We start from the raw sequence: 27,202 nt of genomic DNA, 5'->3' as shown, positions 1-27,202 counted from the left end.
ATTGGGGCAGTCTGTGACAACTTGTTAAAGTTGGGAGGCTCATGGGCCCACACAGTCTTTTAAAAACATTCCATATTTTAAGAAGATTGTGTTTGAAGTCTCTCTCTTCCCTGAGAACTCCAACCTCTAATTTTTCCTTTATGTGATTCTCACATTATCTGTTCATGAGGCCAAGGTGGAGTTCCCTAGTAGACTTTACCACAAATCCTGGGATGCATGGGGAAACTTGTGAGACATATTTTTGGCCTTAAACCGATACATCCCTCAAGTTAAATAAGTTCCACGTTCTTAAGGGAAAAAAAAAGTAATGCAATTTTAAGAACCATTTTGGAGTGAGATAAAGTTTCATTTTCCCTGCTGGAATTGAGGGAATAAAGGAATGAGTGATTATAGAATAAATAGCTAAAATAGTTTTAAATATGTTTAAAAACCTCTGCCTTCATATGATGTTCTAATACATAAGAATGCAACATTCCTTACTTCAGCCTTCTTCCTGTGCCTTTCTATTTATTTATTTATTTATTTATTTATTTAATTTTTGAGACAGAGTTTCACTCTTGTCACCCACGCTGGAGTGCAATGGCGGGATCTTGGCTCACTGCAACCTCCACCTCCTGGGTTCAAGTGATTCTTCTGCCTCAGTCTCCCAAGTAGCTGGAATTACAGGCATCCTCCACCACAACTGGCTAATTTTTTTTTTTTTTTTTTTGTATTTTTAGTAGAGACAGGGTTTCACTATGTTAGCCAGGCTGGTCTCCATCTCCTGACCTTGTGATCCACCTGCCTCAGCCTCCCAAAATGCTGGGATTACAGGCATGAGCCACTATGCCTGGCTGACTTTTCCTTTTCTTAACCTCTTGTAACCTGGTGCCTGTTTCCTTTTCTTTTTCTTTTCTATGAAAGCAGCATTTAAGGAGAGATTCCTTCCAAATATAAGAATGTAAAGAAACAGTTAAAACTCTGACTCTTTGTGAATTGTACTATAAACTCTGACTCTTTGTACTATAAAAGGTATGGGGTGAAAGTGGCAAGCATTTTTTGTAGAGGGGCCAAGCAGTGGTGGGCTTCCCATCAGACAGCAGATGACATCTTGCCAGGAACAAGAAAGGACCAAGTGCTGACTGCCATGTTCACTTGAGCACCTTTACTGCAATGTGTCGCACCTCAGGACCCCTGCTCAGAATAGAACATAGAGACAGAAAGAGGAGCAAGAAAACAAACATTTGTTAATATCAGCCACACGACATAGCTTTTCCCAAACCTAACTTATTCAAAGACCATTTATGATTTTTTTCCATGTCTGTATATTACCTCTTCTATTACTTCCAGGATTTCTTCTTTAAATGAATGGACCTTAAAAAAAACATATTATAGTTTTGTCTTAAGAAAGAACATCTAAGAAATTATGGGTTTTATGTTCTAGTTTCCTAACACATAAAAAAGAAACCCATGACAACTAAAATTAAAATGTAAAATGTGTGTGTTACTTAAAATCATCTTGTGTAACACTAGTGATAAGCATAGTAAACTTTGGGAAATATTGAACTGGATTGTCCTGCTGTTGAAGTTGCAATCAGGAATTCTGGCCACATTTCTTTTTTCTTTTTCTTTTTTTTTTTTAAGACAGAGTTTTGCTCTGTTGCCCAGGCTGGAGTGCAGTGGCGTGATCTCGGCTCACTGCAACTTCCGCCTCCCGGGTTCACGCAATTCTCCTGCCTCCGCCTCCCAAGTAGCTGTGCCCAGATAATTTTTGTATTTTTTGTAGAGATGGGGTTTCACCACGTTGGCCAGGCTGGTCTCCAACTCCTGACCTCAGTTGATCTGCCTGCCTTGGCCTCCCAAAGTTCCAGGATTACAGGCGTGAGCCATTGTGCCCAGCCTTGGCCACATTTCTAATGTGGTATTAGGAATGTAGAAGATAAGTTGCAAAGCCGAGGTTGGTAGAAATACCTGTAGATGTGCCCAGACATTCAAACCCTCCTTCCCTTCATGTCTGCTCTCAACTCCTCCATTCTAATCATATATGCCTGAAAGTTAGGGCTTCTCTGTCTTTTGCCTTCCTGACCTCCATACTTAATTACCATTTCTGCTTCATCAGTGATTGTGGTCTGGGGGTTGTCAACCTCAGAATGATGATGCCCTCATGTAGAGACTCCCTTTGCATTGGTTTCCTTTTGACTCTGGGCTTTTCCTAATTGTTATTATTATAAAGCTAGTAATAGTAAATTAGTACAAAAGGGCTAAAATAGCTCTGGGAAGAATCTTGTCTGGAGGGATTTTTTTTGTGACCAGGAATGAGGCTATTATCAGTTGAAAAGTAAATCTTGTAAGAAGAGGATTTCTGAGAAGCTTAAAACAAAACACTGTGTCTGCCTATATCCCTCATAAACATTTTATATCTTAAATGTGAAAAATGTGGACCACCCTCACTGATCTTTTCATTATCTCCTGAGCCAAAATAGTGTTCAATGTTGTAAGAAAGTAATGATTTCCAAATATTCTTAAACATGATTTCACTATTCTTCACATGCATCCCCAGAGACCATGGACAGTTTTAGGGCTAGATAAATACAAGTTCAAAAACATTGAGGAAATTTACTAGTCTAAAACTCAATCTTCTTCCTCCTGGCTTAGTACTCTCTGCACTGATCTGTGTTTTCTCTCTTGTCTTTTTTTTAAGACGGAGTTTCACACTTGTCATCCAGGCTACAGTGCAATGGTACGATCCTGGCTCACTGCAACCTCTGCCTCCCAGGTTCAAGTGATTCTTCTGCCTCAGCCTTCTGAGTAGCTGGGACTACAAGCGTGTGCCACTCACCCAGCTAATTTTGTATTTTTGATAGGGATGGGGTTTCACCATGTTGGCCAGGCTAGTGTCAAACTCCTGACCTCAGGTAATTCGCCCTCCTCAGCCTCAGAAATTGATGGGATTACAGGCATGAGCCACTGTGACTGGCCTCATTTTTTTTTTTTTTAGTTGAAAATAATATACATAATCTGGCACAAAATAAAAATACCTAAAATATAAGAGGATAATGAGAAGGCCAGAGAGGCTGGTCTACCTTTTCCAAGATATTATCTGAATGAAATGTGGATTATTTTAGGGACAAAATGTGTAAAATAGCACTGGTATGTTATATTACTACTGTAGTTGGTTTATAAAATTCACAATAATTCCATTGATAAAAATGTCAACTGAATGTTATATTTATAATAAATGGGATTAATCTGGGGCCATGAGGCTGTACTGTCTACATTCATAGTTTTAACCAAGGGTCTTATTTGCAGTAATGTAACTCTTCAAGTCACCTGTTAGGTGAAGAAGAGTCACACCATCTGCTGAAGCATTAAAATGGAGGAACATGCAGAGTCCTCAATGCTTTTGAATTCTTCTTCCTCTAGAATGTCTGAATTTCAACTAGGTTTTAGAAATATGAAATTCCTGAGTCGTATTTACCCACATAAGCAAGTGTCAAAATGGCACATCCAAAATAGGCTTATGGCCAAGGGTGGAGGTAGAAACCAGGTCAGTGTCTCTGAGGCCAGAACAGGGTATATTATTCACATTGTGTAGGCAGCTGTTACATTGAAACTCCTCTCAGAGTATTGCTGTGCCTGCAATACTGACTCCTTTTCTCTGTCCCAACCACATAGTTGCATGCATCTGGTAGTTGCAGACCTTTTACAATGATATCTAAAAATTATTGCTCTTGGGTTTGCTGGATGCATGGAACTAGTCCCTCCTTATCACATATGAATGTTTTGAAACCTAAAATGGGCAAAAAAAAAAAAAAAAAAAGCATGTTACAGGAGAAGTAGAAATAGTAATGTCACACCAGTTGTTTCTATTGGTTGTTTTAGAATTGTTAGAAATATTGAAAGTGTTTACTAACATAGCTGAATCTGACCTTTAGATTAAGAATAACAGAATAACAGAGGCTTGGACTTTGCTGATGAAACCTACTCAAAAAAAGAACACAGATAATACTTCCAACAAAAGCAAGGCCAAATTTCCCTCTTTACTACTCTGCATTTCTATATCGTATGATATTTCTTCCAATTCTCTACATATCTAGCTTGTGTCTTCACAACTTGAAAGGCAAGGATAAGCCTTTAAGATTAAAATGATTTGTTTATTTGTAATTATATTCATAGCTCTACTTAAGTAAATACACTAATAAATAATTGCAGAGTTTCTTAATCCTAGAGCTCTGTCTTTGGCCCATTTAATTTCTTCACTTGACTTTTATACCATAAACACTGATAATTCATGTATGGAAAGAAAAGGATGTTGTTTGACTAAAGCTTTTTGCCAGGCAGCAACTCATTACCAGTTCCATCTACCAGATGTCTGACATTGCCTTTCAGAAAGAGTCTGCCCTGCTGTTATCCATCAACCAGATCCTTAGACCTATGGCTGGGAATTCAGCTTGCATCAGCCCACAGATCAAACCTTCTGTGCCCTCAGTAAGGTAGTACATCACAATAGAAAGAGCACTGGAAATCTTATTTTCAAATCTTGGTTTGCCACTGTGACATGAAGCAAGCTATTTAACCTCTCTTGCCCTCATTTTCAATGAAATAAAATTGGATAAGATCTGGACTTGTCTCAAGTGCCAGTTCAGGTTCATTGATGGTGGTATGCTGGAGAGTGTGGAGAAAGATTATAAGACTGAATCCAGGCACAGTGGGAATGAAGAGCCTCATGGACTGATTCAGATCCAGGCTTATCCTATTTGATTAGCTATGTCTTTCCTGGACAGGCAATGACAGGAATGCCTTTTATTAATCTTAGCTAGAAATATACTCTATGGTGCATTTCAACTCTGTTTTAGAGAATTGTAGTACATCTCCTTGAAGAAGCTGCAAGAGTATTCTGTAATTTTCAGAAGCAGAAATAGAAGTTCTCTTGACCAAGATAGGTTTTTAGAAACTTGAATTTTTGAATGCTTTGGCCCAGCCTCTCATAATCTGCTTTTGATTATCCATAACCAGTTGGAACAAATGGCCAGATGATACAACCTGTCTGGGGAATGAATGAAAGTACCCACACATTTCTTCCTCACTCTCATGAGACAGGACTTGGAAGGTTTACTTTGTTTACTAGTCAATCAACTCATAATACATTGGTATGAAGTGCTTAGAGCTAGTTGTAAACTGGAAACTTTATAATTTTAATTTGATGGGATCAGCTCTGAGAGGTCTTTAAATCAGGCAGAAGTCATACAATTATTCAAGGCTATACAATCTTAAGGAGAAAGTTTGCCATATAATTATAATGTTGACTTCTATCCTTTGGGATTTATGATAAGTGCCCTGAAGAGTTTCAGATACACAAATCTGTCTTTTGTTTGCTCATTTAAGAGAGAATTCTAAGGTCCTAAGAACCTCAGAAATTTGAAGATTTGAACCATTGTTTACTTATCCATGGGGCTAATTTGCTTGAATTAAAGCTGGGGCTTTGGAATCACTGTTCATTACCATCTGACAGTGTGCTTTACATTTGAGTAGGAGTTCGAATTTGGGGGTTCTGGACCTATTTTTGTTTTAACTGGATCGATTCCTAAATTTAGACAAGTTGCTAGAGCATAATATGTCTACTTTCCTTCCCAAACAATGGGATATTTAGTTCTGCCCTTTGACTGTACCTCAAGAATATCCCAGGAATCATAGACACTCCAGGAGATCCTTCAAGGCCATCTGGTGAAACTCACTCATGTTATTAGCATTGTTGAAGTTAGCTAGGTTGTTACCTACCCTGTGCTTTTATGTTAAAGAGCCCTAGGTATTCTCTTAAGCACAGAGATATCAGTTATAGTGCCCAAAATCTGCAGAGACTCTGATTTTGGATGTGAAATACTAATGTGATTTTTACCTAAATCCACAAAACAAGTTCATCCACTTTGGGATTTCTCAAATATCTGGAATATCTTAAGCAACAAAAGCTGCTGCCAGGGCATAAGCATGTGTTGGCAAGTGACCAAAGCAGACTTTATACCCTTCAGCCTTCTGTACTCTCTTCTCTGACATTCACTTGTTTTGTAAAAGGCAAAAACAAACAAAAACAGGAGTCATGTGTCGTGGTTGCACTTTCCTTAAAATCTATTAACTTCCAGAGGCCAGATCTGCACATCTTCAGAGAGAATACGATTTTATTTTGACGGATCCTCTCCTAAACTATGAATTTAGTGGACTTTCTTCATATAACTAGGTTTACTGTTTTTCTGTCAATGTCTGTTCTTTCTCCTTCTCAACCAATTTTCCCATTCTTTATTCCAAACGAGCAATGGGGTGAGGGTGCAGGTTTAACAACTAGATCTCTAAAGAAAAAAAGGAGCCCTGATTTGTAGGGTTTTCCAGTTGTGGAGTGAATACTCCCACCGTGGCTGTTTTCAAGCTACCAACATGACATCATGAAACACAAGGTTGAGAGGAGAAGCCCAGCATCACACCCTTTTATAGCCTTACCATCACACAAAAGCAATATATGGAAGTAAACTTAAGAAATAGATAACAGTAAAATGTAGCAAAATAATTAGGAAGTGATGAGTTTTGAGTATATGTTACCTGTTTTACACATAATTCATTTGCTCATTCATACAGTTTAATTTTTAGTAACCGTTATGTTTAGCAACTGGGTCACAGAGTTCCTGAAAATTTAACAGTTGGCTCTTATGAGCTGGTATGGACTGGTTCCAGCACACCATTGCACAAGATTTTCAGGACTAAAGTTCATTAATTCCCTGGGAATTCTTGAAAAACTGGACAGGGAAATGTAAGTGATTGTAAACTCTTACCCTGTACAAAATAAATTAAAGAGCAGGGATGTATCCATTTAATGTGCTTTATTTGGTGCCAGGCGAAAGCCCTGGCATTTGAGCACTTAATGCATAGATCATATCAACAGCAAAGAGTGAGGAGACCAGGCTTGCCAGATAGGCCACTCCTGAAAACATCAAATAGACTCTAAAATTCTGAAAAGAAAATAAACACAACCGAATATGAAACCAGAAGAATTTGGAGAGATACAGTTTTGCAAAGTTAATCTAGACAATATAAAAACAGAGAGATAGTATTAAGTCTGTCTGGGAAGGCAATACTGTAGGTATCATTGTTCATTGTGTGTGAAATGAAAGAAGTAAAGAAGAAAGGCCAAATGGAAACAGAGGCTTAGGGTTTGATGTATGTAGGTAAATTAAGAAAGTATAATTTGTATTTACCCTGGCTACAAGTGAATGGATCTGAGACCACCATAAGTCAGTCTTCAAAGCCCGGCTGATTGGTGAGAATAGCTCGAGGTGCTAGGAGGGAAGATGAATTTTACTATGTCTAGCAACAATGGGATAAAAAAGTAAAAACCTTTTTCTATTCTACAGATCTTTCTTCTCTTTCTGCAGAAATTGCCTCCAATCAGCATACTTCCTTACTCCCCACATCTTTGTTGATTCTACTTTCTCTATTATAACCAAGCATTTACCTGGAAATGTCCTTATCCATTTCTTGCATAATCCCCCTCACTGTGTCGTCTCAACTTCTGCTGTCCTTGGAATTGCAGCTTGAATATCAGTTCCAGGAAACCTTCCTTAATCCCCAAGTCCTACATGGAAGAATGGAAGACATACTGAGTTGAAATTGCTCACTAGTTTGTCTCAGTAGACTTAAACTCATTGTAGACGGAAGTGTCTTATTCTGTTGTATTCTATGTGCCTAGGAAAATCCTGATTATGTAATAGGTGCTCAATAAGTGCTTTTTCTAAATTAGTAAAATAAAGAATCAATGCCCATATTGACAACATGGTCTAATACAAGCCAAGATGTAACATTTAAATTTATAGTGCACCTGAGAACTTGGCAGAACAACTTGGGTGCTTCTGCTATATCTCTTTGAAACAGAACTCAAGGAACCTGAGAGTCTTTCTGTTGCTTAATATACATGGTAACATTTACATTACTAGATGATAATACTGCCTTTACTGCTCTTTCTGAATAAATGAGAGGGACAGTCAATTAAGGACCTTCTTTTGATGGACATACCTTCTGTTTGGCCTTCTTTATGCCAGTCCCTGTTACTCTTTCATCAGCTACATTAATATCCTTTTTCTTCTCCTTTCTCTAATTGCCTTTTGGGGATCCTTGCTTACCATACCAAGTATGATAGATAGTCTTTAATTATCTGGATGAAATGAAGAGGGACAGTTGATCCCAATGCTAGCACTCACCACCTTTGAGCACCTCCCTTCACTTCCATCTAAATAATTAAATGCATGCTCCTTTCTACTGCACTTTTGCACTCTGGCAACCACTGCTATCTCCATATTCATGGAGACAGAATGGAGAAAGAAAAAATTACAGGTTAGACAGGTGTCTGGTGATAACCTAAATTATTATCTGTGCAGAAAGCAAAATGTTGACATAGCCCTATTATACATTTCCAAAGACGTGAAATTCAGGTTCTAAATTAGAGGCAGAATTCCATTATGTAGCATGATAATTTATTCTCAGGTGTGTGTGAGGTGTATGGAAGTAAAATGGCTTTAGCACCTATGGAGTGGAGCTATTTAAGTTGGAAGACATGTCACATGTATGATTTTAAATGAGCAATATGCCTTGTGCTTTGAGTTTTCAGAGATTTACTTCCTGCAGTCTATTAAACTAAACATGGGTGTTTGTCATTGCCCTCTTGAAGCAATGTAGGCACAGCTGATGACAATCTGTCAAGAGTGAGAACTTTTGCTTCTTTTGTGACTCCACATTCCATATGGAATGTCCCATTGGCATGGATGAGATGATCAGTCTTGATCTGCACTTTTTCTGCTTTATCTTATTACCTCTACCAAGTATGAGAGTCTCAGGTGCCCTCATTACTCGTTCAAAGCCTTTCAGAACAACATGAACAAGCCTTCAGTATTGTGTTATGTGTTATCTCCTTAGTCATTAGAAATGGCCATTTTGGAGGCCTGGGTATTTGTTAATGGTCTCTTCTCTCTTTGTTGAATTGAATAGCAACTTTTATAATAGTCAATAATTTAATACCTTGAGGTTCCAAAATAAATTTATATTCAACCTCTTTAAAAGATCAAAAATCTTAACTCTCTCTCCTATTTTTCTTAATGTAGAATTTTATCTCTGTCAATCCTTTAGGACTCCACTGAGAAGTTCAAAACAGTTTACGCACATTGTGTCCTCTTAAATCTCAGGAGTGTTGGCTCAAAATATTTTATTTGCATCAAAGTCATTAAGAAAATCTGTGGTAATTATTTTCAATGCAGCCTTTAAAACATTGTTTCTTAGAGCATGGGCCAGTCTTTTTACATCTTACCTGGAGAACTTGCTTAAAATACAGATCCTTGGGCCTTACACTAGATATTCTGAATCAAATATCTAGAGGTAGGATCCAGGAATCTACATATTTAACAGGTTCCTGGATGACACTGATAAACTTTGTAGAAGAAGGACCATAAGTTTAGAACATTAAAAAAGTAAAATGCAAGAAACAGAGCTTTCCTCCATTGCTGCTATGAGTTGAGAAAAGTGTATTATTGGGTAGCCATGTAGGTGGGTATGTGTGGCAGAACCTGGGATGTGGTATGGAAGTTTGGGATTATCTCTAAACACTAGTAGACTTATAAATCAATAACAGAATGGCCTACAATTGAACATTTATATTGTACAGGAAATGGCCTATTGTAGAACAGTCAGACTCAATAATAGAGATGGGATGGAACAAATAAGTTTCCTGGGCCCCAAGTAATGTGTGCACTTCTTTTCATGACGTCTGATGAGTAGGTGATCTAAGGACCAGAATTTCTTAGGCCCATGCATGCATTCATTCATTGACAGATAGTTATTGGGCACTTACTTTTTCTCAGGTGCTATGCTAGAATTTGGTAATATAGATGTGAACAAAACATATGTGTTCCTTGCCTTTATGGGGCTTATAGAAGCATGAGAAGGAAGATATTAAACAGGTAATCTTAGAACCTTAGAACCCTAATAGACAATCTATCTATTAAACGGATAATCTTAGAATAAGTACATAGTGACAACTTGTGGTAAAAGCTTTGAAGGAAAAGTACATGGTGCTAAGAGCTTATGACAACAGGATCTAATACAAACCAAGATATAACATGTAAATTTATAGTGCAACTGAAAACTCAACACACTAACTTGGATGGTTCTCCTACATCTCTTTTTTATATATAATAAATATCATCAAAATAATAGCTACCTTTATTGAGTGCCAACTATCTGTCATGGTACCATGGAAGATTTTACAAATGTTTTCTCAGTTATCCTTCACAATGACTTCATAAGGCTTCTAAAGCTATTAAATGCTTCAACTGGGATTCAAATCCGATCTCTCTGATCCCAGTGCCTATATTCTATTCACTGCAATACATTAGACAAATATCACAGATTCATATAATGTTCGCACTGGATAGCACATCAGAGATCATCTAGCCCAGAACTCAACTCCTTATTTTATAGAAACCAAAACAAGGGTTGTGTAAATGGACTGAACTCTCCAATCAAAAGACGTAGACTGGCTGAATGGATGAAAAAACAAAACCCATTGATCTTTTGCCTACAAGAAACACACTTTACCTATAAAGACACACATAGAATGAAAATAAAGGGATGGAAAGAGATATTCCATGCCAATGGAAGCCAAAAAAGAGCAGGAGTCATTATACTTATATCAGAAAAAAATAGATTTCAAGATAAAAACTATAAGAAGAGACGAAGAAGGTCACTATATAATGATAAAGGGGTTGATTCAGCAAGAGGATATAACTATTTAAATACATATGCACCCAGTACTGGAGTACCCAGGTATGTAAAAGAAATATTACTAGAGCTAAAAAGAGAGATAGGCCCTAATAAAATAATAGCTGGAGACTATTATAGCTCAACATCCTACTTTCAGCTTTGGACAGACCTTCCAGACAGAAAATCAACAAAGAAGCATCAGACTTAATTTGCACTATATGGATCTAATAGATATTTACAGAACATTTCATCCACGAGCTGCAGAATACACATTCTTTTTCTTGACACATGGCTTATTCTCAAGGATAGACCTCACATTAGGTCACAAAACAAGATAAAACATTCAAAGAACTGAAATAATTTAGAATTAAGAATAAGCATCTTCTCTGACCACAAGGGAATAAAGCTAGAAATTAATGTCAAGAGGAAACTATACACATACATGTAAAGTAAACAATATGCTTCTGAATGACCAGTGGGTCAATGAAGAAATTAAGAAGGAAACTGAAACATTTCTTGAAACAAATGATAATGGAAACACAACATACAAAAACCCATGGGATACAGCAAAAGCAATACTAAGAGGGAAGCTTATAGCTACCAGTGCCTATAAAAAAAAAAGTGGAAAAACTTCAAATAAAAAATCTAGTGATGCGTCTTAAAGAATTAGAAAAACAAGAGTAAACTGAACCCAAAATAGTAGAAGAAAAATAATAAAGATCAGAACAGAAATAAATTAAATTGAAATGAAAAAAAATACAGCAGATCAATGAAACAAAAAGTTGGTTTTTTGAAAAGTTAAACAAAATTGACAAACCTTTAGCTAGACTAGGAAAAAAAAAGAGAGAAAATCCAATTAAAATCAGAAATGAAAAAGGAGACATTACAACTGAGAACTGCAGAAATTCACAGGATCATTAGTGGCTAGTATGAGCAACTATATGCCAATAAATTGGAAAATCTGGAGGAAATGGACAAATTCCTAGACACATAAAACCTTCCAAAATTGAACCAGGAAGCAATCCAAAACCTGAACAGACCAATCATAAGTAATGAGATTGAAGCCATAATAAAAAGCCTTCCAGTAAAGAAAAGCCCACGACCTGATGGCTTCACTGCTAAATCCTGCAAAACATTTGAAGAAGAACAAATACCAATCCTACTCAAACTACTCTGAAAAACAGAGGAGGAGGGAATCCTTCCAAACTCATTCTATGAGGCCATTATTACCCTGATATTAAGACCAGACCAAAGACTCGTCAAAGAAGAAAAGGAGGCCAGGCATGGTGGATCACACCTGTAATTCCAGCACTTTGGGAGGCTGAGGTAGGCAGACCACTTGAGGTCAGGAGTTCAAGACTAGCCTGGCCAATATATTGAAACCCCATCTCTTCTAAAAACACAAAAATTAGCCAGGTGTGGTGGCACATGTCTGTAATCCCAGCTACTCAGGAAGCTAAGGCATGAGAATCGCTTGAACCTGGAAGGCAGAGGTTGCAGTGAGCTGAGATCATGTCCCTGCCCTCTAGCCTGGGTGACAGAAAGAGATTCTGTTTCAAAAAAGAAAAAAAAAAAAAGAAAACTACAGCCGGTATCTCTGATGAATATTGATGCAAAAATCCTCAACAAAATAGAGGAAACCAAATTCAACAATGTATTAGAAAGATCATTCATCATGACCAAGTAGGATTTATCCCTGGAACACAAGAATGGTTCAACATATGCAAATCAATCAACATGATACATTATATCAACAGAATGAAGGGTAAAAACCCTATGATCATTTCAAATTACATTGAAAAATAACCTTCAACATCCCCTCATGATAAAAAAAAAATACCCTCAAGAAAACTGGGTATAGGTTGAGCGCAATGGCTCATGCCTATAAATCCCAGAGCTTTGGGAGGCCAAGGTGGGCAGATCACTTGAGGTCAGGAGTTAGAGACCAGCTTGGCCAACATGGTTGTGCCTCTAGTAAATTTACAAAAATTAGCTGGGCATGGTGGCGCACACCTGTAATCCCACCTATTTGGGAGGCTGAGGCCAGAGAATCACTTGAATCCAGGAGGCAAAGGTTGCAGTGAGCCAAGATCATGCTACTGCACTCCAGCCTGGGTGACAGAGCAAGAGTTTGTCTCAAAAAAATTGGTATAGAAGGAACATATGTCAACATAATAAAAGCTATATATGACAGATCCACAGCTAGTATCATACTGAGTGGGGAAAAACTGAAAGCCTTTCTTCTGAGATCTGGTACATGACAAGGATGTCCACTGTCACCACAGTTATCCAACATAGTACTGAATGACCTAGCTAAAGGAATCAGACAAGAGAAAGATATAAAGGGACATATTGGAAAGGGCAAAACCAAATTATCCTTGTTTGCTGATATGATCTTATATTTGAAAAAATCTGAAGACTCCACAAGAAAACTACTAGAACTGAAAACCAAATTCAGTGAAGTTGCAGGCTACAAAATAAACGTACAAAAATCAGTAGCGTTTTTATATGCCAGCAGTGAACAACGTAAAAAAGAAATTTAAAAAGTAATCTCATTTACAATAGCCACACATAAAATTAAATACCTAGGAATTAATCAAAGAAGTGAAAGATCTCTGTAATGAAAACTATAAAACACTAATGAAGGAAATTGAAGAGGACACCAAAAAATGGAGAGATATTTCCAATCTGCAGATTCAATGCAATCTCTATAAAAATACCAATGACACTCTTCACTGAAATAGAGAAAACAATTCTAAAATTAATATGGAACCACCAAACACCCAGAATAACCAAAGCTATCCTACTGAAAAAGAACAAAACTGGAGGAGTCACATTACCTGCTTTCAGACTATACTATAGAGCTGTAGTAACCAAAACAGCAGTGTACTGGCAGAGACAGACACAGAGACCAATGGAGCAGAATATAGAACCCAGAAACAAATCCACACACCTACAGTGAAGTCATTTTTGACAAAGGTGCCAAGAACATACACTGGCAAAAGACAATCTCTTCAATAAATGGTGCTGAGAAAACTGGATATCCATATACAGAAGAATGAAACTAGACCCCTATCTCTCATCATATACTAATACAAAAATCAAATCAAAATGGACTAAAAACTTAAATTTAAGAGCTCAAACCATGAAACTACTACTAAAAAAAAATTGGGGAAAATCTCTAGGACACTGGTCTGGGCAAAGATTTCTTGAGCAATACCCCACAAGCACAGGCAACCAAAGCAAACATGGACAAAAGGAATCACGTCAAGTTAAAAAGCTTCTGCACAGCAAAGGAAACAATCAACAGAGTTAAGAGACAACCCACAGAATGGAAGAAAACATTTGCAAACTGTCCCTCTGATAAGGGATTAATAACCAGAGTATATAAGGAACTCATACAACTCTTTAGGAAAAAAATCTAATAATCTAATCAAACAATTGGCAAAAGATTTGAATATAAAAGAAGACATAGCCAGGCTCGGTGGCTCACACCTGTAATCCCAGCACTTTGGAAGGCTGAGACAAGTGGATCACCTGAGGTCAGGAGTTCAAGACCAGCCTGGGCAACATGGTGAAACCCCATCTCTACTAAAAATACAAAAATCAGCTGGGTGCAGTGGTGCATGTCTGTAAACCCAGCTACTCAGGAGGCTGAGGCAGGAGAATCGCTTGAACCCAGGAGGTGGAGGTTGCAGTGAGCCAAGATTGCGCTGTTGCACTCCAGCCTGGGCCACAGAGCGAGACTCCGTCTCAAAAAAAAAAAAAAAGAAAGAGAGAGAGAGACATACAAATGGCAAACAGGCATATGAAAAGGTGCTTAACATCATTGGTCGTCAGAGAAATGCAGATCAAAACTACAATGAAATATCATCTCACCTGAGTTAAAATGGCTCATATCCAAAAATAGGCAATAAAGAATGCTGGTGAGGATATGGAAAAAAAAAAAAAGGGAACCTTTGTACTAGATGAAACTAGACCCCTGTTGGTGGGAATGTAAATTAATACAACCACTATAGAGAATGGTATGGAGGTTCCTCAAAAAACTGAAAATAAAGCTACCAAAATACTTTATTTTACCAAAATGCTTTATTTTACCAAAAATAAAGCAATCTTACTGCTGGGTATATACCTCAAAGAAAGGAAATCAGTATATTGAAGAGATAACTGTACTCCTATGTTTGTTGCAGTACTGTTACAGTAGTCAAGATTTGGAAGCAACCTAAGTGTCCAACAGATGAATGGATAAAGAAAAACGTGGTACATATACACAATGAAGTACATTCAGCCATAAAAAAGAATGAGATCCAGTCATTTTCAACAACAGGGATGGAACTGGAGATCATTAAGTGAAATAAGCCAGGCATGGAAAGACAAATATCACATGTTCTTACTTATTTGTGGGGTCTGAAAATCAAGTCGATTGAATTCATGGACATAATAGAGTAGAAGGATGGTTACCAGAGGCTGGGAAGGAGAGTGGGGGTTTCAGGGAGGGAGGTGGTGATGGTTAATGAGTACAAAATAAATAGAAAGAATGAATAAGAACTACTATTTGACAGCACAATAGGGTAACTATAGTCAATAATAACTTAATCATATATTTAATAATAACTTCAAGAGTGTAATTCGATTATTTGTAACTCAAACGAAAAATGCATTCTCCAGGATGTGCTTATTTCACATTGCATGCCTGTATGAAAACATCTCATGTAGGCTGGGCGCGGTGGCTCACGCCTGTAATCCCAGCACTTTGGGAGGCCAAGGCAGGCGGATCACGAGGTCAGGAGATCCAGACCATCCTGGCTAACACGGTGAAACCCGGTCTCTACTAAAAATACAAAAAAAAATTAGCCGGGTGCAGTGGCGGGCACCTGTAGACCCAGCTACTCGGGAGGCTGAGACAGGAGAATGGCACGAACCCGGGAGGCGGAGCTTGCAGTGAGCAGAGATCAGGCCACTGCACTCCAGCCTGGGCCACAGAACGAGACTCCATCTCCAAAGAAAAAAACAAAAAAACCCAAAAAAAACCCAAAAAACAAAAAACAACAAAAAAAAGAAAACATCTCATGTACCCCATAAGTATATAAGCCTACTATTTACCCACAAAAAAAAAAAAAAAAAAACAAATATTGTTAACGTATAATGAGGGAAAAAACGCAAGGGCTAAGCACCTACCAAGATTCATATCCAAACTAGCTGGTAGCATATCTGGGTCTAGAACTCAGGTCTTGAGTTCCAATCTAAAGCTCTTCTCCTGCTACCTTATTGCCTCTGCATATTTTAATTATTTGTATTCTGCTGGGAATTGAACATTTAATTGAGTCTCTGTGCTAGGTTTTGAAAACTGGTCTAAGCTGCAGAAATAATTCCCTGTCATCAACATTTTTGCTCTACTGCTCTTATTTACCATTGTCTCTGTAGTCACCTTCTAAGTATTCGAAATCTACCTTATGATCCTTAATAGTAATGTACTCCTTTTTAAGTGAAAATAATACCCTGTTGGCATACCCTTTGTAAGAAAGGTACTTTGTAGTTATATTTTCCATAGTGGAAATGGATGTATTTTTCTGTTTTTCACCCTGGGGTACAGCAATCCCAAGGGTAATGGCAAGGTGCCTAGGACCCATAGGCTAGCAGGAGAAACATGGCACATCTTCCTAGAGCATTAATTTAGTCAATGGCAAGTATTTTTAACCTTTTTCTTTAACATTATAGCAAACATCAATATTTATAGAGTACAATGCAAAATTAGAATAAAATTGTTAAGATAAATAGAAGTCTTCAAAGAAATCACCCGCTTGTAACTGAGTGCTTCAGACTAACATCCTCAAAAGCATACATCTTTTTCAGTTCTAATATGCTCATTCACCTGCCCTCCCACATACGTTCAGTCTTCTTTGCTTTTAAAGATAACTTGATGAAAACAATTAGATAAAGTGTGCCTTAACCTTTATTACACTCTCTGGCCTTTTCTCTTCCTAAAGGTGTCATGTAGAGGAAACATCTTGGGGTTTGGAATCACTGAGACATGAGTTTGAAACTTAAAACCAAAACTTTCTAGATGTGGGACTTCCATACTGTGATCCTCAGGTTTTTTAGCTGTATAATGGAGATGTTATTGGGTATACCATAGGCTATGTTAATGATTAAATGGGAGACATGTGAAGTACCAAGTGTGGTATGGGGGGCATAGGCAGCACTAGAGACATGACAGTTGATTATGATCACATAAATCATAATTACTTATTTGTCAGATGGCAGGCAGAGGTTAGGGGCGTGGGGTATGGCCAGGGAAAAGAGAAAGTTATTGGTCCAAGAAGGGTTGCCACATGTCTTGGCTTCTGGAACATTGAAATAAGATGTAAGAGTGAAGGACACATATGCACACACACACAAACACACATGCATGCACACACATGCACGTATACACCCATATACACACACTCACATACCTGCACTTGTGGGAAGAGGGGAGAAGCAAATAATAGGTGAGAAAGATTGGATCATGGGAGAGAGGCTTGAGAAGCTTGAAGCTTTTGAGACATGAGGAGTATGAATCAACCTGTCATAAGAAGACCAAGAGTCACTTTTCCATCTTGTTTTTTCCCATCAAACACTAGTTTATGTGTAAAAAAGATAAGGAAACAATTGGGATATGATTTTTTTTCTCCCACAGACACTTTATTTTAACTCTAGTCTTTATAACTTCTCAAAACAACTGTGGCAAAACTGATTATTTGTGATGTCAATATCAGAAAATACATAGTGCCAGAATTTTCGTAACTCTTGGATTTTGCCCTAAATTTGAACTTTTTTATTTTCCAGTTTGTTTTCCCACTTCCTGTTTCCATGGCCAAGAGCTTTAAAAAGATCAGAAAATAATTATCATATAATACTAAGCTCATAGGAAAAATGGTTTTATGAGTCAGGTGCAAATTAATCAGAATTATATGTCTTAAAAAACTTTCAGGAGGCTATATATAACTTTTCAGGCAAAAAAATGGATTTGGTTCATCTGAGCTGTAGAAACTACAGTCAGTTGATGAAACCAGCCAACAAATTCCTATACTCTGTGTGCATTATGCTTGTAAGTGTCTCCCACACACACCCACAGTACAGGAGGCCCAAACAACAGTTCTATGTGGATCCCCCTTCAGTCTGCCTCTTCCAGGGAAGAATTGAAGAGAGGCCAATTGTTCTGAAGATCAGAAGAGGGTTGTGCTTGGCTGCTGGCCTGTGGAAGAGACAGAATGAATTCCATACCCTCCTCCAGAGAAGATATTCCGCCCACCTCTGTTCAGCTGCCACCTGCGGCTCATGCCACTGATCTCACCACACTTTAGGAATGAGAAAATAAGCGTCCCAGTATCACCTCCTCTAGCTATGGAGAAGATGACTTCATTCTATCTTTCAGTAACATCTCCATGAGTTTCTTGATTAAGCCTGTAAGGAATTTTGACATCTTTATACTTAAAAAATTTTTAATGTTATTTCTAAAAATAAAAATATCAAAGATAAGTGAGAACCTCCCTGAACTGCATCCCCTCATGACTGTATCCTACTTTTCACTCAGATATACTTCTCTGGGCCTCTCCTCATTACACCTTTTGAGAATATTCAGAGATATCTACTCCTTTAAGGAACTGGAACTGGGTGGAGGTGACAAAGCTCTCAGACATGCTTACTTTTTTTTTCTTCCCTGCTAAACATCTCTGAACATTGCATCACAGCCAGATCTGCCATGGTACATTCATATCTAGCTTAAAGGCATCATTGCTGGCCTGCCTTGGAGAGAAGACCCACTGATCTTCTCAATAGTGTATGACTAAAGCATAGAGGAAGGAAAATGCTGACAGTTGTGATCAAAGACAGGGGTGGTTTAAACTGGATGCAGGTAATTGTCAGGGCTAAAAGCTTAGGCTCGATGAATCATGCTTTCCTCAAAGAGAAATCATTAGTTATGGGGCCCTTAGGAACTTGTTCTACTTTGTGGAACCAGGATAAGGCGAAAAGAGAGGTATGGAAAGGGGAACTAATAAGTACCTTTTGAGCATTAGCTTCCAAAGAAACTGTGGGTATTTGGTTTCACATAGTAAAGAGTTTAGATAAATTTGCTTCTCTACTGAATTGACTGTCATTTTATAGATACAACCATAATTAGGATCATTTGTTTTCATGATATGTACTTTTAGATGACAATTGTCAGTCCAGAGGGTCAACAACTGAGGCCAAGAGAACTTGGCATGTGGAATGAATCATTGGTGCCTATCTCCCTTTTAACAGGAGAGATAAGTTGAGAATTTGAGGCTAAGTGCAGGATTTCCTAAGACTCTTCCTAGCCAGGGGCAGTGGCTTACAGAATGTGTTAAGTAGAGCATTTCCTCATTCAACAAGAATTGACCGAGTTGGGCACTGTGCTAGATGCTGAGAGTAAACCAAAGAGGCATATCCCTGACCTCATGGAGTCTCTAGATCAGCAGGAGGGAGGCACATCAAATATTTGCCCTGGCAGCTGGAACACCCAGACTTTCTATGGGCCCCCACCAGCTTCAGTAAGAGCTCTGGTTTCTCAACTGTCTGTCAAGAGTGTCTTCAAAGTCTGGCCCACTGGCAGGCTGTATCATTATCTCCTGGGAAGCTTGTTTACAATGCATATTTCTATGACTAATCCCAGTTTTAAAAAATAAAAATCTCTGGCTTTTTAGCAGGCTTTCCTAAATATTTCTGATGCCGTAAATTCTATCTTTGCACATTTTAACGGTGATAAGGCTTTACAATGTTTCTTCTGCAAGAGGGAACACATGAGAAAGTGTGTTGGTTTGTGGAGAACACTAGATTTGTGGTTTCCAGACACAACTTTAAATGTTGGTTCCTCTAGTTACAACTTTGTTTTTGAGTCTTAATTTTTTCATCTTTTAGCTTATTGAAGTGTTCATGTAATAGTGCCAAGTCCAGAGTCTGTGCTTATTTCTTTTGGCTTCTGTATTTAATTAGTAACTAGTTACTCACAAACAATGTTAAAACAGAAGCCATTGACAGGGAGAAGAAATTTGTAATATTTATAAATAATAGATAAAGTACTATTGTTCATAATATATTTTAAAAGAATTTCTACAAATCAGTAAGCAAAGACAACCACCTAGAAGAATGTGCAAAGGATGTGAACAGGCAAGTCATAAAGAAGGCAATCTGAACTGGAACAAACTCAATAATTTACAAGAAGATGAAAATTGAAACAATTTATTGTAATTGTCACCTTTTATTGTAATATGTCAGATTGGCAAAAATTAAGACATCTGACAATATTGAGAGTTGTCAGGATGCGGGTGCAATGGTACTCTCCTGCGTTACTCTTGGGAATGTAATTTGATAGACCCACTTTCAAGATATACTGACATCATCTAGTAAAATTCAAGATTTAATACTAAAGTCTCCATAATTCTACTTCTGTGTATATACCCAACAGAAACTCTGGTATATGTGCACAGAGTCATATAATACAATGGGTATTGTAGCATTGTTTGTAAGAGTAAAGAATTGGAAACAATCTAAATGTCCATTTTTAGAGGAATATTTAAATAAAATGAACAGTTGAAAGTAATGACCTACATCAACTGGTTATATTTTAAGAACATTATGTTGAGTGAAAATAAGGAGAAAGAGCACTCAGTATGAATCATTAATATAAACAAAAAAGAACAAAAATAATATATATTGTTTTCTGATGCATGTTATATATGTATAATTTTTAAAACTGAGAATCATACAAAATTTATATTTGTTGTCCAAGAAGGATAATGGAAAAGAGATGGGCTGAAAAATATGTTTGACTATGTCTGTCATTTAATTCCATTTAAAAAAATACCAAAACCTGGAAGAAATACAGTCAAATGTTAACAGTTGTTATATCTGGACCATAGAGCTGCAACTGTTTGTTGTTATATTGTTCTTTGTTGTTTTCTGCAACATTCATGCTTTTGAAATTTTTAAAAGGAAATCAATGACCCTTCATTGTTGCATAGCTGAAGAAACTCTATTTGGGCAGATGAGATGGTGGTTGCTAACCTGGAGTGCAATGAGTGGTGCTGGTATATCTACTGGCTGGGGGTTCTGGGGTTGGCTGGGGAGTATTGGAGGTCCCCAAAAGACTTTTAGGACCCACCCATGGAGAGGAGACCCCAAGAATATGAACCATGTTGCTAGTATAATTGTATTTGTTTTTAATGCTCTCAGCTACTGTTTATGTAGACAGTGAAATTACCAGTCAGAGATCCAGAGAATAAATAGCTCTTTCTCTTCTCTTCCACATCCCCCCTTCTCACCCTACGCCTGCCTGTGGTTTGGCAGCCACAGTTGACTGCTTTACAGTTGGCTGCTCCTCTTGGTTTCTATTTTATCTTCCTGTCTGGTAGGTGGTTGCCGTGGGAGTATGAAGGAGGCAGGCAAAGAAGAAAAGAAAGAGAGAGAGAATGTAATTGACTCTAGATAAAGAAGAGCCATTTCTTGGCTTTTCGTTCAAAAGATCAAGTTTTATGATCTGAAGAAAACATGATTTTAGAGATGAAGGTACTGGGAATTCTAACGTCTAGGTGCCTGAGCAGTTTTGTAGTGACCCTTAAGTTCTTTGCAGCCCGTCCTCCAGAAATGCTGTTCATGCACACACATACATACATACACACACACACACACACGCAAATTCCACTCCTGCCTCCTACACTTTAGTAAAACCCCCAGCTTGTTTGGACAGCATCCACATCTGTGAATGGAAACCAGTGTGTTCAAAAGAGTAAAAGTAGAGGCACCACATTCATTTTAAAGTGCTTCCTCATATGTACATTTAACTTCCAACCTCCAAATGATACAACTTAAAGAAAAGAAAGGGTTTAGCTATTTGTCTTTACAATTAATATGTTGTCAAAAGACCTTTGGCATTGATATACCACATAGGTTTTTCTCTTCTTCCAAAGAAGGTAGGTGTTTCTAGATTCCGTCCTCCTAGAAAAGAGATGCCTTGGTATAGTGTAAAGCAGTGGTTTCCAAAAAGTGTGGTTCCAACACTAGCAGCATCAGTATCACCTGTGAACTTGTAAGAAAGGCATATTCTTGGGCCCTGTCTCACACTACTACTGGTTGAAGGTACAACAGTCTGTGTTTTTAACAAGCCCTGTGGGTGATTCTGATGCATATTAAAGTTTAAGAACCCCTGCTATCAAGAACCAGCACTAAGCCAGAAACTAGAAGAGAAAAATTCAGGTCTTAACTCCTATACTTAGCATCTGTGCCACCTTGAGCAAATAACTTGTTAGGATTAAGTGTTTTTTATTTAGCATAAGCCCAGCAACTGTTTAGTGAATAAGTAATACCAATGAAAGTTCTCTGAAAACCATTAAGTCCTATACAATTTAAGTTATTATTGTTATCTCATCTGGGGAGCAGTTTTGTTTGCTAAAATCATATGCTCCAGTTGAAGCCTCTTTTCTGCTTCTCTTTGAAGGTGTCTTTTTACCATCCAGGAAGCGTTGCCAGCTTTCATAAATACAAATAAAGGATATACAATTATACAATTAAATTTATATTTCAGATATACCACAAGTATTTGTTTAAACATACATGTCCCAAATATTGAATGGACATCGTCGTCCTAAAAAATGACTTGTTGTTTTTGACAAGTCCTATATTTAATCTGGAAACTCTACATCTCTGAGATCTTTTGTTAAGGTTAGGGACCAGGTTTTATTGATTTCCAAATGCTTATGTATAAGAAAGAATGTCTTAAACAACCAGTAACAGGAAATCTCACAGTGGTTTTAACAAATAGAATATCTTTGTCTTACACAGCAGGTAGTCTTGCCGGGAGGTGATTCTAGGAAGGATTCAGTGGCTCAAAGACATCAAGGATCTTGTTCTGGGTTCCTGTGATTCTCTTGGTCTTTCTTTCATTGTTACAAAATGGCCGCAGTGGCTCTAAGCCTCAGATTCTCACAGAACTTTCTTGTCAAACAATTTTATAATATAGTCAGAAGAATAGTTTATTTCCAAGAGTCTTTCCAGCGAACTGGAAAAATGTCTAGTTTTCCCAGTCTCTAGACTGGAGTTAACCAAAGTGGGAAGGTTTGGGAAGCAATTGGGGTAGCTAATTGAAAGTGTCTTCCAGTGTTGACACTTCTATTAAGTGCCTATTATATGCCAACCCCTGTGCTTAGTGTTAGAGAGACAGAAATGTGTAATGCAAAGTTCTTGTCCTCCAGGAGTTTATAATTCTACTCAGGGAGACAGATATGAGTCAAATGAATTGATATTACTAGATACATGGATGTTAGAAATAAGTTCCTTGTGTAATGGAAACCCAGAGACCACTTTCCTCAAGCCAGGAGTTTAGGAAAGATCCCTTGAAGAAATGCTACCTAGCCTGCAGTAGGTGCTTGGGATTCTGCAAGAATTAAATCGGCTTATATGTAGTTTCTGGCACATAGTAAGGAGCAATGGGTGTTAGCTCTTATAATGATTAGTATCCTTATGGAAGCCAGTGGTTGATGTGTCACGTGGGTGTTCATCTTTTATTGGATGATCTAAAGTAGGGGGTATAATCGGTGTTACCTTTCACAAGGTTAGGAAGTTGGACAAGGAGTGGTGAAAATGAGTAGAAAATAATCAGATGGCAGAACCAGGGAAACTAAAATCCATAGATCTAAAGAGCCACTGAATCAGTGCTTCTCAACACTTTTATAGTGTATGTTCCTTTATATACATGTGTGTGATCCTCATATGATTATTAATGTATTAATGCTAATTGAAATTTAAAATAAAACCAAGACTGTAACTAAAACAAGTCAAAACAATGGGGAAATATGCTGCTTTGTTTTCAACCTGTAAGACAGCTTCCTTCACTTCACAAAACCCATTCAGATACCCTCCCTTCTGCCTGCTCTGTAAATAAATTATTGCTTTGGAGATCAGATGAATTAGCAGTTTTTTTTTAATTCTGTGATTTTCCAGGTCCCTGGAGGGTGCCATAAAGGCTGCTGAAGGGAAGGCCCAATTTTCTGCAATTTGATGTCTAAACAACCTCACACACCTCCTCCCCCAGTACACACACACACACACACACACACCCCAAACAGGACTTTTATTAAGCCAAGGCAAGAGAGTCAGATTATCTGTCATCTTCTAGCTGTGTGGACTCAGGCAAGTTTCTTAACTTCTTTGTGCCTCAGTATATTTATCTGTAAAACAGGAATGACTATAACATTTCCTATTTTATAGTATTATTAAGAATGGCAATTAAATGAGGTAATTAACCTAGAGTACTTGGCACAAAGCCTGGCAAATGCTATTTATGTAACAACTTTGAATTATTAGTAGTACCATTTTTATTATTAGATATTGGAGGTTTGAATATGATTTACCTCAACAACAAAGAGTTCCACTGCAGGGGAAAAAAATAAAAGGCTATGGTTGTAGTCAAATTTCCTTCTATTGCTGAAGCCATTGAGGTTAAAGACATGAAATGACCTAAGGTCTTTTGGTTAGTGGTAGATTTAGGTTCAAACATCAGATCCCAGACTATCACTGCAAAGCTTGTATAAACTCACAGTTCACAAGGCTTCACTGCTCAAAACAATTTTTACTTGAATTATTATAAACTAGCACCAGATAGCAACAGCCCATAAAAATATATTTCAAGCACTGGGTTCTATGCTTTGAGGTCTGATGTAAACAGTAGATATACCTACTTTAACAGCATATATTAATGTCTACCCAACAGGCCCACTGGTAGGATACCCATCCAAGTCTCTTTTCAATTGCTACCCCATTCTCAGTTTCACCATTTCATCTTAGAGAACAATCCCTCCTCCTAACAGACTGAACTCTTGCTAATCCACTAAACACATTTTGAGAAGTGGATGATATGGTTTGGCTGTGTCCCCACCCAAATCTCATCTTGAACTGTAACTCCTATAATTCCTACATGTCGTGGGAGGGACCCAGTGGAAGGTAATTGAATCATAGGGATAGTTTCTTCACATGCTGTTCTTGTGATAGTGAATAAGTCTCATGAGATCCAATGGTTGTGTAAACCCTTGCACAGACTCTGTTGCCTGCCACCATGTGAGACATGACTTTACTCTTCATTTGTGTTCCGCCATGATTGTGAGGCCTTCCCAGCCATGTGTAACCATGAGTCCATTAAACGTCTTTTCTTTGTAAATTACCCAGGCTTGGGTATGTCTTTATTAGCAGCATGAGAACAGACTAATACAATGGGCTTAAAAAGCTAATAAATTCTCTCTAAAGGAGAAAGTCACCATACTCCTCATAGGTATTTCCATTCTCATGGACTCCCAGTTTAGAAATTTATCTTTAACTCTTCTTTCTCTTGCCCACGTTCCTGCATTACTTTCTACAGAATGTTCAAAGATTATTTCCTAGACCCCGGTCTGCTTGGTTTCACTAACTTAATCTTCTCCCTTAGTCAGGTCGTTCTTGCTGGACCCAGCGGGTAATAATTTCATCCTAACTGGGCTTAGACAATAGGAGCGATTGTGTCACATGACAGGAACCCCAAGAGAGCAGTTATAGAGTTGATTCAGTGGCTCAATATCATTAATGGTGCTGGGGCAGCTTCTCTATAATTTTCTTGTGTCTCCTTCATGGTTCAAAGTGGCTACCATAACTCCAAGGATTATGTCCTTTCAGAATAGGGACCTAGTCCTAGGGAGGACAGACCCTTGTATATTGTTCCTTATTCATGATAGAGGAAAACCTTTCTCAGAGTCCATCAGTAGCCTTATCCTTTTGTGCCAGGATGGGTGTGGTTGTCCATGCCCTGGCTTCAAAGGCAATTGGGAGACTCCATGGTGGGGGACGGGCTCTGCCATGTAGGAAAAAGGGAGGGAGGAATGGTTGTTTGGTAGGTATGTTAGTTTACTAGGGTTACCCTAGCAAAATACCACAGACTAAATGGCTTAAACAACAGAAATGTATTTTCTCACAGTTCTGGAGGCTGAAAGTCCAAGATTAAGATGCCAGCAGGGTTGGTTTCTTCTGAGACTTCTCTCCTTGGCTTGTGGGTGTTCCTCTTCTCACCCTATATGGTCATTCCTTTTTATACGGACACCAGTCAAATTGAATTAGGGCTCATGGCCTCATTTTAACTTAATCACCCATTTAAAGGCAATACCTTCACACACAGTCACATTCTGAGGTACCAAGCAAGCATTAGAGCTTCAATGTGTGAATTTTGAGAGGAGACCCAATTCAGTCCATAACAATAGGCAAACAGCTTTGCTTGTCATACAGAGACAGGTTTCCTTCTACCCACCCTTGAACCTTTGTGTGTGCCTTCCTTCCTATAGAGAATCACCTTCTCCTCTCTAGGTTTTTAAAATACACCCATTATCCAAAACGGATCCAAATGGGATTCCAGGAATCCCCGCCTTTACCTTTCCTCATCTTCCCCAAGTACTTCGATTGAACTCTGCCTCCATTCATATGCATGCATCTTTATCATTGAAGATTTGTTAGCCTAGGAAAATTTGATTAGAGCTGAATAAATTTATAGACAAATCATGACAAATCACACAGTATGAATGCTTGTTTAGACAAAACCTAGGTTTTAATTTCAGTGATCTTTGGCTGAAGTTGGGAAAAGCTTCCTCATGCTGACATGGGAATGTGATCTAAAGTCTACTAAAACCTGCATGTTAATTCATCAGTGTTACACGTTGAAGTGGGAACTTGAGGAGAACTTGGAGTTCAATATGGGATCTCCTAAAGGGACTTTAGAATATGAAGCTGGAAAATGAGTCTTTAGTTCAAAGGGAGAATTGATTGGACACTTTTGTATAACGTTGGATTCCTGATTAGAAGATTCTCAACAGGCCGGGCATGGTGGCTTATGCCTGTAATCCTAGCATTTTGAGAGTCTGAGGCACACGGATCACTTGAGCTCAGGAATTTGACACCAGCCTGGGCAACTTGGCGAAACACCATCTCTACAAAAAATAAAAAATTAGCTGGGCATGGTGGCACTCACCTGTAGTCCCAGCTACTTGGGAGGCTGAGGTGGGACGATCACCTGAATCCAGGAGGTTGAGGCTACCATGTTCGCACCACTGCACTCCAGAGCAAGACCTTATCTAAAAAAAAAAAAAAAAATTTTCAACAGAATTATGATCACATGCTATATGCTTCCTCCTTTCTACCTATCCTCCTTATACTGTGCTAGTATGGAGATGGGAGAGTGGCAAATTCAAGATTTAAAAAAGCTCTTCTACTTTTATAGTGACAACCATGCCTCAATTTGATTTTCAACTGTATGTTTAACTTCTTAGTCTTCTATAAAAAGAGTATATTTCTCAGAGGCAAGATCTGGAGTCCCTTATTGATACAATCCTCTTGAGTATGGAATTCTTATTTGTCACAGCTT

At 38.1% G+C, this 27,202-nt stretch overlaps 1 protein-coding gene and 1 long non-coding RNA gene across 3 annotated transcripts in view; one reads left to right on the top strand and one right to left on the bottom strand.

Annotated features, from left to right (window-relative positions):
• Window positions 1-27,202, top strand: part of RASGEF1B (RasGEF domain family member 1B) — a 616,825-nt gene that overhangs the window by 376,297 nt on the left and 213,326 nt on the right. The gene's annotated exons all lie outside the window — the stretch shown is intronic.
• On the bottom strand, window positions 855-26,912 carry LOC129035104 (uncharacterized). The gene is made up of 4 exons (XR_008502105.2): window positions 26,810-26,912; window positions 26,217-26,299; window positions 7,478-7,597; window positions 855-1,173 (listed from the first exon to the last, which is right to left on the bottom strand). It is a non-coding gene; the product is annotated as an uncharacterized LOC129035104 (long non-coding RNA).

This window comes from Pongo pygmaeus, chromosome 3 (assembly GCF_028885625.2).
Source record: "Pongo pygmaeus isolate AG05252 chromosome 3, NHGRI_mPonPyg2-v2.0_pri, whole genome shotgun sequence".
In the NCBI taxonomy this organism is placed as follows: domain Eukaryota; kingdom Metazoa; phylum Chordata; class Mammalia; order Primates; family Hominidae; genus Pongo; species Pongo pygmaeus.
The sequence above is the reverse complement of the archived record's forward strand: the minus strand, read 5'-3'. Positions and strand labels throughout refer to the sequence as shown.